Below are 14,264 nucleotides of genomic sequence, written 5' to 3'. Positions count from 1 at the left end.
ACATTTTGAATAAAAAAATGAAGATATGTGACGTTTTAAAGTATACACATTGAATGTAAACACAGTATTCAAACAGTGCTTTTTATTGTTAAGAAATGGTCAAATGGATTTGACCATCAATAGGGAATACTGCTTCTTAAAACTTATTTTGTGAATTTTTGTATTCAAATTAGTTATTTTCCGTAAGAATATCGTATATTTAGATATATTTTTGCAACGAAAATATTTTTACCCAAAGCTGAGCATAGTATATCTTTAAGTATCTACAGCTCTATTTCGCTAACAGCAAGTTTGACTAGAGTACTGTATTATTTACTGAGATGTTTATTAAATATTACAGAATTATAAATAATAATGCATTTACTCATATAAAATACTTACGTCATATAAAATACTTACGGATCGACTTACACTTTGACTTATCACTAGGTCAAAAATTACTGGCAAAATCCGTTTTTTTTTTTTTTTTGTATTACTTTTTTATCTACTTTTTAACAGTACAGTTTGTTTTGCAAAGACAAACATTATCTTGCTATTTGTAACCAGCAGATGTTAAATAACATATAAACGTTTATTTTGTTTTATGTCGTTGCAAAGAGATGTTGCCTTTATTCATCATATGTATCGCAGCGAAAAGAATAAGTCTCTCGTACTGTAGAGGTAGCACTGTTTAACATTTATAGTTTTGCTAAACCCCTTTGATTACATTGCGATGTTTTTCAAAAGATATTTATATCGTCTAAAACCTTACCATCATATACGGAAGAGAAGCCTCTATTTACAGAAAGAGTGATGTAATTAACTTTCTTGTATATATAAAATGTTCCATAATATAATCTTACGAATTGACGTTGAAATTGCCTTAAGGAAAAAATTGCATTAAAGGTAAATTATATGTATATTCTAAAAACAGTAAGTGACTTCAGATCATCGCTAAACGTTGTTCTGTAAATCATGTTAAGATGACATTTAGGTGGATACAATTATTTAAAGGAGAAGCAGACTGGCTGAAAAGACTTGATACAAAGGTATGTTATCCTGATGTTGTACTGTATAAGACCTGTAGTGGAAATACATCAAGACATGGCAGATTTGAAAGTCTTTAAAATGCAATTTGAATATCAAATGTCACAGGGTCATTTGCCAGTATATGCGTATAACTAGTAATTATTATATCCTATATTATGTAAATGCTATTCCAATAAATATATTCCTCCTTGTTCATACAATCCTCATCTCATATTTTCTCCCCATTATCATTATTTTTATAGTATACACTCACTATTATAGTAATTAAACAACAGTAACGGGCCTGAATTTCGCTCGTTATTTACAAAACACTATAAAACAAACCCCTCGTCAAAATGTAAAAGGTAACAGAAACAAGCGCAGCACTTATAGAGTAGATTTTTGAAAAAAATAAAACAAAGATATGTATGAAAGTAATGCTGTCTAAATAAAGGTAAAATTGATTGCAATATGATAAAAGAGATATGTTTATAACCTTTTTTCCAATTGGTATTATTATTATTATTATTTTTTGTTTGCTTGTCAATTTTCAGAATTAATTGGGATATCATCATTAGATGTTTACCTGTTGTCTATGTCAATTGATCATTTTGTTAGGTTTATTCCACAAATATGAGGTTTGCTTCAAAAATATGTAGGTGTTGTTAAAAATGGACCTTAATGATTTGTCCTCGGAATTTGGGTAATATATAGCATAAACTGTCCGTGTTCCCTGATGACATTCTCGTTATAACGTTTTGATTGCCATTAACAGGTCGTTTCTTTTTCAGGCAACAGTTCTAAGTACAGAGAGCTACAAAAACATGATTAAAGACACATCAAACATTTGCAGTCAAACATTTACTGCGACTTGCCCTTGTTTTGAGGAGACAGTTTTAGTGGAACTTGTCTTATTAAGTAGGCAAATTAAATAACGCTTGGCACGTTAATACATAAGCAATGTAACGTAAACTATAATGTTAAGGTCTCCTTAAAAATCTTAGACAAATTATGTCCGGTTATCTGCACCTGATTTAGAAACAAACCGTGCTAGATAACGTAGAAATCAGAACTTTATGAAGTTTCTATTTGATTCTGTCCATATTGCTATATTATAAGCGATTCCGTATGAAACGCCTGAAAATTACTTTTCTTTACTTTGTACATTTACAAACTCAATACAGTGCATTAAGGTCATGTTTCCAACTCTTTAAATATGCAATTCGGCAACTGATAATACTCAGCAGTAATATAACTACGATTAATGTGCAGGTTAAGGAAGGCAAAGCAAAGTTTAAGCATTACTTTATTTAACTGAATGTATTATCAAACCTTCACTGTAAAATGGTGTTTGTTCGGTCAGTGAACTTGCTCAACAACGATAATATAAGGCATTCACTTTACATTATATCGCCTGAAGAATAAATGTATTATTTTCGTCTAGCGGCGTGTTGCACTCAAGATTGGGTAATAGATAATGACAAATCTTCTCCACTAATTTCATTATCAGTGTATTTTTTAACCCTAAAATCAATTGTGGTCAGAAAGTTTTAATATTTCCTTAAATATCATAGATTCGACACATCTGAAGGTAAAATGTCATCATGAAGGAATTTTATTAAGTGGCATGATGTTCACAATTTACTATTTTATACAACAGCATGAACATTTTACTTTTCACAGTCGAAAACAACCAAGGGCAAAAAGTAAGGCAAAAATTCATCTGTTAGTATTAATTATATTAATTTCATATAATAATATTTGAAGGTTGGCAAATCGGTTATCAAATGACCTTTGAACCGTATTTTGATATTACATATTAAAATGTTTTATGGTCAAAGTAAAACACAGACGCATTTACGCTAGCGTAAATTATTTGTTCGAAATAAATTAATAATAAACAAAGATCAATGAGATAAATAGAGGATATTGAATGAGTGTAGTTTAATACTAAATTTATTGAACGAGTTGAATAAAATCATATTATGCGAGCATCTGGCGAGCATAATATTGTTTTATTCAACGAGTTCAATAAATTTAGTATTGAATCTACACGAATATAATATTCTATTTATCACATATATAAAATAAGACAGTAAACTGTAAAAATGAGTAATTTTTGAATGACGCGCCTATAGTGTAACGCTAACATTAGCGCGCTTTAACGCTATGTTTCTATATAGCGCAAATGACGTCACGTCAAAGTGTTATTACACTATTGTAATATCGTTTTTATTAAATGGCTTTATTACACTCCCGCGCCGCGTTTATGTGATAATAAAGGAATAGTGACGGACAGCGTTTATCACAAGGAAACGCTTTACGATGCAGAAGACATTCTGTCTGTTTTGTTACTGGGTAAATAATTCAAATAAAGCTTTAACATCTGTCTTTTTAGCTTTGTTGTTAGGAGAAAGAAATCATTTTCTGTTAAAGCGACTCCACTGCGGTTTTTGACATGAGGGAAGTAGAAAATCATTTTAGATTTATAAAGCATTTGATGAGGGTTAAACGAATAATTTGTGTGCCAAAAATCAGGTAAGTTGCTCACTCCGTTTTCTAGAATTATCTTAGCTGTTGTGTAATATTACCAAAAACTAAATGAAAAACGTTTAAACGTATTTAACTCAAATCACGTCAATAATCGCACAAAAATCGATTTTCAATTTACTTCCCGAAAAAACCCTCGATAACCCAGGCTCTTTTCCGTATACCAGTTTCAGTATTAAACGAGGTATTCACGGAATGCGTACCGTAGGTTCTGACGATAGTTTATTATCTTTTTTGTCCTACATGCCTACTCGAGATATTCGGTTCCAAAATTGTGCATGTTAAATGAAAGTACTATTTTCTAAACAGCCAAAAAAATTATTTAAAAAAACACATTTTTCAAATAAAGGTCATCTGAGTATCTCATTAAAAAATTTTTTTAATTTCCAAATGATTGTATGATGACTGAAGTGAAGAACACTTTGGATCGTCAACAGCAGTAATTGCCATTTGTTGCTCCTGTCTTCTTTGAAATATTAAATTTGACATAAAAGGTAGTTGAAAATGCTTTTATCAAGTTTGTTGAATAAACTGGACCAACTAATATTGCTTGAGACGTTAATAACAACTGTGTCATAGCTATTAAAGCTTACCGGACCGTCTTTCTAGAAACATGGTTTAGTTTACTTAGATCAACATTGGCGAAATTAAGAAGTAAGTCAAGCTCAAAGGAAACAAACATACTGTGACAAATGACGTGAAGTTCATAGTCCTTTAATAGACATGCTTAGTAACAGCCAGTGTAAAATAAACAACAATCGTCTGTCTGTTAGATCTTTATTTAATTTGCAGACATCAATCCATAATTCTTTCTTTGTTAAGACTTAATTCATAACAATGTCTAAATGATGATTTAAGAATGAATGGTTTCCTCTTTTTGGTTGACACTGAAGAATGAAAGTGCGTCAAATGATAGCAACAATAAATATTTTGTCGTCGAGAAGAAGTTTTAGACACTTAGCACACCATACTTTTCATTTCTACATCGATATAAGCTCATGATATCAGTGATATATTATACAATTATTGACTAGTTAGCCATTGCATATGATATGATAATCGCCGGTTAATGTCATATTGACTGAGGCGATACACACAAAAGTAAATCCTTATTTACAATGTTCTTATCATCGCGGTGTAACTTTTGCCTGTTATTACCTATTAATGTTGAGTAAATAGTTTTTGAATCGAAAAATATGCCATTAAGAACAAAATGCAACAATTTCCAATCATCTATGCTGTATTGTCATTGATTGAGTCTGATTTCATTTTAGATAAGGAAAATTCAGCTAGTGAATAGGATACTACACCTAGTCATAGCTGCGCATGCCTAAATAATATTCGATTTACGCACTCGAAGTTAATTGGTTATTGAATATGAGTCTAATTCTATTTTTATATTGTGAAAATCCATTTCAGCTAGTGAATATAATACTACACCGAGTGATTATGATTTTATTAGTTCTTCTGTTGACTACTATACAAAATATGATAAACAAGATCAACAAGGAAAGGCGGCGTTCAATGAACGCAACCCCCATATGACCCAGCAACAAGTTAACCTATTTAGATTTATAGATAAATTATTATCAAAACAAAATAATGCTCTGAAAACAAAATGTCACTCAATATTGTATTGCTGTTACTATTGTTCCTAGTATTTTAGTACTATTGTTTCACATTCAATTCCGAATATGGAATGCTGATTGTTGATTCAACAAATACATGTATGCTCATTAAACCAAATCTCCCATTGTCAATCCATGACTTGTTTCTTAACTATCAAATGAGATGACTATTTTAGAGTAAAATAAAATCTCTCTCAGAGAAAAACTTTATCTTGTTTATCATATTTTACATATCAAAAATCAATAATCTTAATTTGTGTGAGTATACTCAGGTACGTATCCATTTATGCTTGAATTTATAAATGCAGTGCCACCTGAGATGAACTTCCATATGTAGAGCCAGAAATTCGGCATATGATATTTTAGCCCTTTAGCTCATATAGACGTGTTTTGACGGCTTTCCCTTTTTTGAGGCCTCAAACAGTAAAAAATGCCATATTTAGGCCCCAAAAACTGTTCTTAGTTTGAGAAATAGTGATAAAATGGTGTTCACTTTTTCGGCGCCGCCCCTATCAAAAAGGTATATAAAGGGGTTGCCAGAATGGGGATGTGCCCCGTTCTGTTTCGGGGGTTTGCAGGGGCCGCAAGAAAATTTTGGACATGTGACAGGCTACAAATGGCCTCAGGTTGATTGTAAGGTAACGTGTAACCAACGCTGAGAAGCCTTTTTACTCTATCTCAATCCACTGAGAAGTTGCAGCACTTTGAAATCAGTTTTGATGGAAAAAAAACAATGCAAAATAGTGATTTTTGACAATTTTGAGACGCCCCCTGTTGCCATGGTAACAGGAATTTAAGATTAAGCATGCTGTTGCAGGGACCATGGTCCAGTCTTTGTGCCAAGTTTCATGCGTATTGAAAGATTTTCATAGTTTCATAGCCGTTTGAGGCTTTTTCAATGAAAACACATTCGGTGGCAGTCTTGACAAAAAGTATTTCATGCGAAATAACAATCTTCTTAATAAATCTTTTCAGCAGTTATTAAACTTGTATAGTCAAGTCTTATCAGTGTACACACCTTTATAATATTATTATATCTACCGAACCTTTTAATTTTAGATGTTTTGTAGCTAGCTTTGGCTTTCCTCGCGTTATTCTGAACGTATAATTTCTTCTAAAAGGAGCTTATACTTTGTCATTATAAGCAATTATTATTTTCATTTAATTTTATTGATGAAAAGTTAGAATATTTAATGGATATTTGTGAATTTACTATCAAGAAATAGGAAATAAAAATACTTCAGAAACAACAGTATGTGTCAACGAGAATTTCAGAATTTGGCAATCTGATTGCTAAACATTAGTTGAGTTTGTACCGATGTAACTTGCTGAATCTCCCAGGTTTAACATTTCAGGTTGTCAATTATCAGTTTTATGGATATGACGCTTTTGCAGATGTGCAGGCTGGCCAGGCTATATACTTGTGGAAAAGTCTAATTATTGGTTCGAGCAGTTTAAGGGTAAAATATCAGGTGTCATGCTAAGCTTTATCATCTGAAAGATCTTTTGTAGCTTTTGATCTTCTAGCAGTTCATACACTTAGAAACTTAGAAAAAACTTTGATAAATTACCACAGGTGTAGATATTACGTAAAGATGGTTTTTACAATTATCATTTAATTTAATGAAATATAATATCATTCAGGTCTACACTGATTTTACTTTAAGGTCGGTTGAGCAATGGTCGGTCATTAATTTTACTAAAGAATTTAATTATAATATATTTTCTCATTTTTTATCGTCTAAGTATCAATTTAATCTTTTGTCTAGCACTGTATAGCTTCTAAAGGCTTTGCCCATTGTGAAGTAATAAGTAATGACATTAAACCAGTAATAACATTATGGCGCTGTCTTTTATTAACTTCTGAGATTTACTCCATACAGACAATGTCAATGTATCCTGACATATATCAAATCAAATAAGAAACTTTTGTTGACTTGACTGGTAACTTATAAAGGTCATTGAGAGTTATAAACATTCATAGCATTTCCAATACGTTTATAGTATAATTGTAACAAGAAAATTGTGAAGTTGAAGTTTTTGTATATTTTGATTAAATGAAATGATGATTACTAAATACGATTCACAAAAATGTAGATTTAAAGATTTTATATAATTGCTTAAATGTATTATTACTGTGTAAAAAAAGAAAACATGAAACCTAAAAAACATAATATGGCAAAATGTTTTTGGTTTCATTTTCCACACATTCCCCTTACGGCATTGAAAAAAAACGCAATCTACTGTCCATGCTCACTGGCTCCGTTGTAAAGCAGATGTTAAACATTTATAATTAGAAGAGGTTCCGTTTATGTGCTCATTCGATGATGATCATGGAACACTTTCTGTGAAAGGTAAATATGGCGTTAACTAGAAAAATAAAAACGGAAAAAAATTTAAATTTTGAATTGAGATTATAGCGTATGTTAAATAGAGAAAACAGATTCCATAAGAATGCCTAAAACGGCAAAATTAAAAATGTTGCAGGCTCGGTTTGATTGAGTCCGTCCATGGACGTAATCTTTTAGTACAAGCTACCGTTTATGTCCAATAGCACCGGCTTAAGCATAGTTCATCATAGATAAATTCTGAATTTCGATGAAAATAATTCTCATTGAATCGTGTTATTCCTTTTAGGCATTTTGTTGCAAAAATTTTAATATGTACCATACGTGAAAAAATAAAACTTTTTGTAATATTCTATTGTAAAGAATGTGTTGTATATTTAAAGTGAATACAAATTGTATACAGACAATAGGTAAGCCGATTTTCCTTGCAATCAGCAACACTATTCATTCATTGCAGTTAAATTAACCGAACGTGTGACATTGACCAGTTACACATGCACTTTGAATCGTGAACATAATCGCTTTTGAAATCAAAACATTTTTTTCTTAAGGATTATCATGCCAGAAAAAGCAACCGTATATTAGGAAATTTCAATCATACTGTTGTGTAAAATTTGACAAATCTGGCACATAACACACTGTTAATGCACTGCGAAAAATATACTGATATACGGGAATATACGGTCCCGTATTTTTTGACAAATACGGGCGTGTACGGGATGTATTTGTCGAATATACGGACCAAGTATACGAGTCCGTATAGGGAACACCGGGTATACGGGAAGTCCGTATATGCATCAGGCATATACGGAATTCCGTATTTGTCCCATATACATGTACGTATATTTGTTTGTACTTTTGAAGTTTACGGAGAATAAAATCCCGTATACGGAATTTATCAAGGTTGTTATCCCTAGTATACAATAAATATACCAGGGATATACGGGACCGTATTTTCTACATATACAGAGGATATACGGACTCGTATTTTTTACGTATACAGAGGATATACGGAACCGTATATTCTACATATACAGAGGATATACGGAATTGTATTTTCCACATATACAGATGATATACGGAATCGTATATTCTGCATATACAGAAGATATACTGAATCGTATTTTCTACATATACAGGGAATAAACGGAATCGTATTTTCTACATTTACAGAAGATATACGGAATCGTATTTTCTACATATACAGGGAATATACGGAATCGTATTTTCAATATATACTTGGGATATACGGAATTGCATTTTTTTAGTTTTACACAGGGTATACAGAACTGTATTTTCGAGATAAAAGAAGGTACAGATAATATCAAAAGCATGCATTTACATATAAGTGACACCTACACATGACAGAAATGCAGGCTTGTACAATAGAACATGTTTGATTACACATTGTGAATGGGAACTGTAAAGTCATATGCTTAAGAACTTTATCTTCACAATTGGAGTATTTCAAATAATAAAGTAAAAACCAAATCGAGTCACTCTTAAATATTTATTATTTCATAAACATATATTCAATATGTATACATATATTAAACAAAATAAACATGTCTTCGCTTCAACACTCATATATTGTTGTAAGCCTTATTCTAGAGGGACACATTAATGTAGCGTTGCAACGGAATGGCGATATACCGGTATGTTGCGATACAGAGTCATGTAATACGTATCACAGTGCAGAACATCCTCACCGCGATATTTTCTTCAAAGATCGAATTATACATGTACATGTTTCGATATTTTCAAGCCGTAACCTTTATGAATTGCATGTTGTTTAAATCTAGAACAAACTATACCAACTTGAAGTTCCTTTCTATTTATCTTAACAATGATTTTTATGAGCCACTTATATTACACCCATAAAACATTTTAAAGATATTAATATCATTTTTTTCGTGTTAACATTCACATATTATTTTAGGAAAATGAGTCCATAGCACAAATTGATTATAACAGAAAGTTTTAATAATAACCATTAAAACTAAAAATCCGTATTCACAGAAATTCGACATTCAAACACTGTTCTTAAAAGCACTTAAATATATCAATCATCTATAATAGGAATGTTACGTAGACCAGTGTAACGGTGTCTATTTCTTGACGAAGGAAATGTTTTCTCCAGATATTACAATCTTCTTCGGCATGTGTGTATCTGAAAATAGAGAGTTTAAAATCCTGTTTAAACAGTGTCATGAAATAGTTATCACAACTTTCAAAAAGACTATACACAAGCATTTTATTTAAGCGTATACATATATACATTTTTTTTTCTTACGCAAATTTCAAAATTATTTTATATTATTAGGATAAAGATGTCATTTATAAGCAACAATTTACACAGGATTTAAATGAAATGATTAATCTATGACGGATGATAAGTTATATTTTTTGTTATAAAACCTTTTCGAATATATATATTTCACACATGTAATATAATGGTATCTTTGTTCTATGTAAAGAGTATTTTATTGATTAAAAATATATTAGTACAAAATAACATTGTATTGGGGTAATCTTTTTGATCGTTTTATAATGTATATAAGCATCGTTAGGAGGAATCAATTCGTTCTGAAAAGAAAGGTTTAAAATGTACAGATATGCGAAAGTACAACTTTATTTGCTACTCAGATGTAGATCCGTGTTCAAGTTAAGTAAAATGCGGAATACCCAGTTATACCTTTCATTAATATAAAAACGTAAATCTTAACAAATTTGGATTATTGTTTGTTTCAGTTTCAATTATTTCAAAAACTATTTCATCACAACTTCACAGCAACGAATGAATACATTCAATATACAATAGTGTAGATTAATATGTTTTATTGTTAAGACTGTTTAACTAGGTTAGTTGACAATAGAATCTCTTACAGTGTGCCATCACTAAAAATATAGAGGATATTTGTTTGTTTGTGTGTAAGATGAAATTTTATTTCATCGAGTGGGCTTTAAAAACAGTATTCTCACGAGTGGCGTAGCCACGAGTAAGAATACTGTTTTTAAAGTTCATGAGATGAAATAAAATCACATCTTACACAACAAACAAAGAAATTTTCTTTTTATTTAATGCTTAAAAACAGGTTAAAACGAAATTTCCTTAATATTTACGTTAATATTAAAATCTGTTTTCCCCATTGAGAGCCTCAAAAAAGTCGAATTTCTCATTAAATACAAGAAGTCATGGGCTGAAAAATAAGTTGAACAATCAATGTTAAAAGGTAGTGATAGTATTCATTTTATTAAAAAAAAATATGTCTGATCGCTTGTTTTAATAATAAAAACAAACAATTTTAGTAGGAGAAAAAGTCCAACCATCCATCAATATTTCTGTTACTGACTGCGAATTTATATTAGACCTGGCTTTGTTAAATGTAAACGGCCGCCATTTTTAAAGTTGTGTATTTCACTGGAGGAAAATAATTGTGTTTGATTCAGAGGGATATCATTTGTATTTGTTAGTCATATACCTTTTTAAAAGAAAGAAAACTTATTTGAGGATTGTAACAGACAATAAATAAGTGTTGACAGATGTGTAAACATTAATAAAAGTGGATAGGAAATTGGAAAACTTGGAAGCCTTACGAACGCTGGGTTGTTTACATATTCTTCGAGTGAAAGCTGCCATTGCTTTTCAAGTTTTCATAAAGCATACGGCAGTTATTGCTCGTAGGATACTTATATATTCCGATATGTCATCAAGAGCAGTTTTGCATGTTGAAGGAATGTATTTTTCAGACTGTAAAAATGAAACAAAAAATTAAAGAGACGATATTTGGTGATTGGTAATTTGAATGAATAGAAGTGACATACTGTTAGTTTTCTTCTTTTTATTATTTTTGATATGTAAGTTATTTATCAATTTCAGCTTTGCTTTTCTTTAAGCAGCCTGACTTGTCGGAATAGTCAGCAAAAATAAAATTAAGGTACCACATGGGGAAAATCTTAAAAAAGTAGTTTCGTCATTGAAAAGTGTGAAATTATAGTTTGATAATTTTTACTGTGAAATTATCAAATATAATGTTCACGGATAAATCAGTAATCCACTGAAAAGCATAAAATAAAAAGTGATAATTCTCACAAAAATAATCAAAATATCCTCCCCCCCCCCCCCTTGCCTGTAGCATTAATCTGATAGTATGAAATCAAATTCAGATAATAAAATATACGTATCATATGTGACAATCGAATAAAATAACATACTAGGAAATATTTTGATTAATACATGCGAATGCGACAGTATTACGTGCGCACGTGAAACATTTACGTATCAACGCAATATGTTTCACGTGCGCACAAATACTGTGCGTTTAGTATAATAATTAAGTGACGAGGTGGTCAAGTCCACTATCCAGGTGTAAAACAGCTATCATATTGTGTTTATTATATTCAAACAGGCTAGCTATATTAATCAAATTATCAACAAATTTACCAACTCTCAGCGTAATGCAGGTAAGGTTGTGGTAAATATCAATACAAGACAGCTAGATTCGGATTGCACATTTTCCCCAAAAATATTGCTTTATAATTATCAATCAAGTAAGAAAATTTTGTATTATTTATTGTAAAGATTATAAATACTGTGCTATTTTCTATTAACTTCTCATTTTGTTTTAAATGTAGCTATATTTAGCCCTATTTAATAATTTGGTGCAAACTTATACGGAATGCATGATACTGTGCACAGACTGTTTCAACTATAGTTTAAGTTTGCACGAAAAACTCTTGCACTGCAAAAGTACTATGACTACTTCATACTACACAGTTTGAAATTTCGCTGTTTCACTCCGTAGCGAGAATTAATCTCAATCTTTGTTTTTTATTTTTTTCTATTGTCTTGATATTAAATTTATGTATGCATGCGTAAATTATTACATGTTATATTCATAATTGAACGATCAGTATTAACGCATTTAACTTTCAATAAGCTAACATTCTATGCGGCCTGCATATTTTTATCCCCCATTTACGTCACATCCGGTAAGGGAAGAAACTCTTCCCTGACTGTTATCGCTTAAATGAAAGGGTCTATACAGGGTAAAAATCACTATCATCTGTACATGTATATCTAAATTAATAATTAAATACCATAACAAAACTGCCTTTATATCCCAATTCATTTTTCTTATGTAAAAATAATAAAAAATATATGGAAAGAAAACCGCAAAAAAGTGAGCTCGAACTTGTGATAAAATTTAATGTTACTAACTTTGCCATCAAGACATTTCAAATTCTGTTTCTAATCTTACATTATATTCGCTTCTGAAAACCCTGTTTTACATATTCAGACAAAGGTTGTTAACTTTAGTGTACATGTACAAAAGAAAATGTAACGTCACTCTCACATTATCAAAGCGGCGTACTTATCGCTTCCGCACGTAGTAAATAAAAAAAGTACTATCATTAACATATATGAGCCGCGTCACGACAAAACCAACATAATGGGTTTGCGACCAACATGGATACAGACCAGCCTGCGCATCCGCGCAGTCTGATCAGGATCCATGCTGTTCGCTTACAGACCCTATAACAAGTAAATAAACTGATAGCGAACAGCATGGATCCTGACCAGACTGCGCGGATGCGCAGGCTGGTCTGGATCAAAACCCATTATGTTGGTTTTGTATTGACGCGGCTCATATAAAAGTGATTAAACTGTAAAGAAATACATATCTTTTTGATACAGTAATATGTTTTAGAAAAGAAAACTAATTCAATAAAATAAAATGGCATGCACAGTGCATCTATATCAAACCATTGTGTGCGTTGGAATTGTTTCTTATATTTTATATACTTGATTTTTGCATATTAAAAGCATGGATGTTTTAGCATTTTTAAATGCGCAGCAAAATGCTTAAATGCCTTAATTGACGTCATTGATGAAGTGTGACATCATTCCACCTAAGAATTGATTCTAATAAGATATAAAAGAGAACCAATGTATTTATAATTAACCCCATTTATTCATGTCAAAATAAATACTTGTAATTAAGGAAATTTGACTTTGCCTTTGCCTGGAGAAAGAATAAAACACATGCTGTCAGTACGGATGGGAATATATGAGTCTGGGTAACTCTTCTTTACACACAGTACGGTACCTCCGTGTTATTGTCTTATCTTATTCACAAAGTACAACAATGAATATACGTGAACTTACATCTATATAACTTGCTACCATACTTTGCTTCATCTATAATTACTGTAAAGAGGGCACAGTTGCATTTCTGGAAGATTTAAACACGCTTTACACTGTCCTGAAAAAAATCATGATATTACTTATATATATAACAAATATAAAGAGCACATTGAAAATATTTCATAAGTGATCACATGTGCGAAAGTGGTAATACTGTAGAAACGTGTTCACTTTTTGTGCATGTGTAGTTATGTATTTTTGTGTGTTCGTGCGTGCGTGCGTGCTTGCGTGCGTTACAATATCGCTTTATGTGAAATATAAGTCAAAATATGGAGATGTACAACAAACGTTAATACAACTGTTTCTAGTTCCAACATACAGTCTCTCCTGCTAACAATATGTCAAAATTAGTTGGAGCGTAGTTGAATAAGAATTGGCCAATTTTCTAAATATAGAAAGAATCTACATCACTGATCATCAATAGGTCCTGTTTAACATTGAATTGGACGTGAAGAATCCTTAAAAATATCTTGTGGCACTTTCGGTATGTATTCAAACAATTTGAAGTGTTGTGTTGACAGT

General features: G+C 31.2%; 1 long non-coding RNA gene across 1 annotated transcript; it reads right to left on the bottom strand.

Annotated features, from left to right (window-relative positions):
• Window positions 1-9,495: 9,495 nt before the first annotated feature.
• LOC132750198 (uncharacterized) lies at window positions 9,496-13,813 on the bottom strand. The gene is made up of 2 exons (XR_009628512.1): window positions 13,704-13,813; window positions 9,496-9,704 (listed from the first exon to the last, which is right to left on the bottom strand). It is a non-coding gene; the product is annotated as an uncharacterized LOC132750198 (long non-coding RNA).
• Window positions 13,814-14,264: the final 451 nt, after the last annotated feature.

The sequence above is a fragment of the Ruditapes philippinarum genome, unplaced genomic scaffold (assembly GCF_026571515.1).
Source record: "Ruditapes philippinarum isolate M1 unplaced genomic scaffold, ASM2657151v2 ctg3732_1_1_1_1, whole genome shotgun sequence".
Taxonomy (NCBI): domain Eukaryota; kingdom Metazoa; phylum Mollusca; class Bivalvia; order Venerida; family Veneridae; genus Ruditapes; species Ruditapes philippinarum.
The sequence above is the reverse complement of the archived record's forward strand: the minus strand, read 5'-3'. Positions and strand labels throughout refer to the sequence as shown.